The sequence below is a fragment of the Poecilia formosa genome, unplaced genomic scaffold, assembly GCF_000485575.1.
Source record: "Poecilia formosa unplaced genomic scaffold, Poecilia_formosa-5.1.2 Scaffold3, whole genome shotgun sequence".
Lineage (NCBI taxonomy): Eukaryota > Metazoa > Chordata > Actinopteri > Cyprinodontiformes > Poeciliidae > Poecilia > Poecilia formosa.
Window position 1 is genome coordinate 3,789,071 of NW_006799942.1, and position 2,632 is coordinate 3,791,702.

At 39.7% G+C, this 2,632-nt stretch overlaps 1 long non-coding RNA gene across 1 annotated transcript in view; it reads right to left on the reverse strand.

The window, feature by feature from the left end:
- Nucleotides 1-481: 481 nt before the first annotated feature.
- The window catches only part of LOC103140432 (uncharacterized), a 7,534-nt gene continuing 5,383 nt past the window's right edge, over nucleotides 482-2,632 (reverse strand). The window contains exon 3 of the long non-coding RNA XR_476502.2: nucleotides 482-960. This is a non-coding gene — a long non-coding RNA (uncharacterized LOC103140432). The remainder of the gene's footprint in view (nucleotides 961-2,632) is intronic.

Genomic DNA, 2,632 nt, shown 5'->3' on the forward strand with positions numbered 1-2,632 from the left:
GGATGTGTGAAAAGCTTAAATGTTGCAGTTCGATGTCAAGACTCTGCTGCTGTTGGGCTTTTTGGGAGAAACTAACAGCTCCTTATGCAGTGCCTTGAGGGCTTGAACTTTTTTACATCTTGTCACATAACAACCACAAACATCAGTGTATGTTTTTAGGCGATTTGATATGTGATATATCAACACAAAGGAGTGTTTTATTTGTGAAACAGAGGTAAAAGGATGCATGCCTTAAAAATCTAAAAAGTATGCATTTGGGTTAGTGCAGAGCTCTGGTACATCTAAATGAGATCCAGTGCAACCAATTTCCTTCATCTGAGACTGTGTTTGAGCTGTTTGGCCTAAGTGGAAAATGCAGTCTCTCAGAAAAAAAAACAAAAACATTGCCTTGAACATATCACCCCCACAGGGAAACATGGTGGTGGCAGCATTATGCTTTTGAGATGCTTTTCTTCAGCAGACACAGGAAGTCACTCAGAGTTTAAAGGAAAAGGGATGGAGATAAATACAAGACAATAATGGAAGATATTCACCTTCCAGAAGAAGTTAACGAGTCTGAAACAAACTACCAGAATTAGAATAAAAATGATATATCAACGCATACACTGCAGATTGACCCGTTCAGGGTCCAGCCCTAAAGCCAAATATTAGTACAAAGACCTGAAAAACGCTGGGCAGAAAATACATGATGAAATGAAAACTTTTGGAAGGCACAAAAAGCTCAAAGAAGACAACCCCACAAAATACGACAAAAAAAATAATAGAATTTTGAAATATTTTTTTGTTAGATTTTGACCAATACTAACTTTAGCGCTTAGTTTTATCTCTCTAAAGCCAACAGCCTGAAGCGCTGTCCTAGTGCGACTGAATGATGTAGATCTGAGATGGCTGTGGGTCACAGATGAAGCAGGAAAATCCAGCAGACAAGTAAAGGATCCAGTTCTGTCACTGCTGCTTGACCTAGAAACAACACATACATGAAGACTTTCTAAATTAGGAGTGGAATTTGTCTGTCTATGTTTTGTATTAAAAGACTAGGGGAGAAAGTGAAATCAATGACCTCAAATTTCTACTGTTCAGAACCCATAAACATCCAGTAGCCACACTTACTCACTGGTGTGTTTTGAATCCAATGATGTTAAACACACCCGCAGCGGCAGAGTTCTCTGCCAGAAGTAAGCCCTTTTGATTTAAGAGAGACACGGTATATATATAAGAAATGCTAATCTTTTCTAAGCTGTGCTGATGCCCAAACTTGTCAATTTATAGAATAATTGCAAAAAGCTGAACGTTGAAAAAGAATCCAGTATCTTTCTCTGGCCGGTTGAATAAAATCCTTGCATCTAAGCCCCCAGCTATTAGATGTAAGTTTATTTTTGCCATGTGCTCGTGGAGAGTGTGGCTGTCATTTTCTGCAAGGAAGTTTTGAGTCTGCATGTTTTCTGAAGAAGAAAAACTTGTGCAGTTTTATCCTGACTGGATTTCATGTTCCTCCTCTTGGTTTGGTATGTTTATGGAAATACAAAAGTAAAAAACAAATGAAACAATCAGTTCTGTTTTTGTTAACATCACATGTGGGACCAGACCTTAAGGGCAACAGCTTTTTTTACAGCATGTGTGTCAAAATCCATTTACATTTGTGATAAACAGTAAAATCTTCTTAGCTTGATGACTGTGCCCTTATAGAAATGAGTCTTTATGAGTAGAATTGTGTGTGCGTGCGTTTACATGTGTGTCTGTGTGTTTGCAGCTCTGCGAGCAGTGAAATAGGTCATCTAGTCGGTGCTCATGAGTTTGTGACAGGGTCAGGAGGTTACATGGCGTGTGCAGCTGTCTGCTTGCCGCTACATCCTTGTCCGTCTCCCTCTCTTCCTCTTCCTACGCCGTTCCCCCTCTCACACAATCGAACACGTTTTATTTCTTCGGCTGCCTTCCATTGTTCTCTGTCTTTAAAAACGGGATTTGGAGAATAAGAGAGCTGAGGTAGGCTCTCATGAAAACAAAAGAGACACATGTGTGTGTTCCCACCCCTCCCTTAATGTTCAGGCAGCCCAGATTATCATCACTGAACACAGCACCCTAATTATTGCTGCTCCCTCTTTACACTCAGAGGGATTATGACTGAAGAGCGTTTACAACATGCATTTACCCCACTAAGCTGGATGGCACCAGCATGCATGTTGCTTATATACATCCTTGTAGGAATAGTTGTAAAGTACTCATTATTTTAATGGGTCTTCAGGGAACAATTTCTAAATTTTATGCTGTGCCATGTGAATGATGGATTGTAATGTCACTGGGTTGTCCAACTGGCTAATCATGTTGTCAATACATGACTGATTAATCAATAAGGATTAGTGTAACTGTGTAAACTGTCTACTCTTTAGTTAGTTAATCACATTACTAAGGAAATGAGGTGTTAACAACCAGCTGCGTTGGTTGGGCAATTTCAAACTTTGGAAAAAAAAAAAAATGTGAGCAACAACATTCTAAAATTAGTAGTAATCCAACTAATCAATTTCTTTACCCGCTCAATTTTAGCATTAAAAAAAAAAATCCCTTCTCACCCTCCGCGGGTGGTCTCTCTCTCTCTCATCCTCTGAGCTCGGGTCCTCTACCAGAGGCCTGGGAG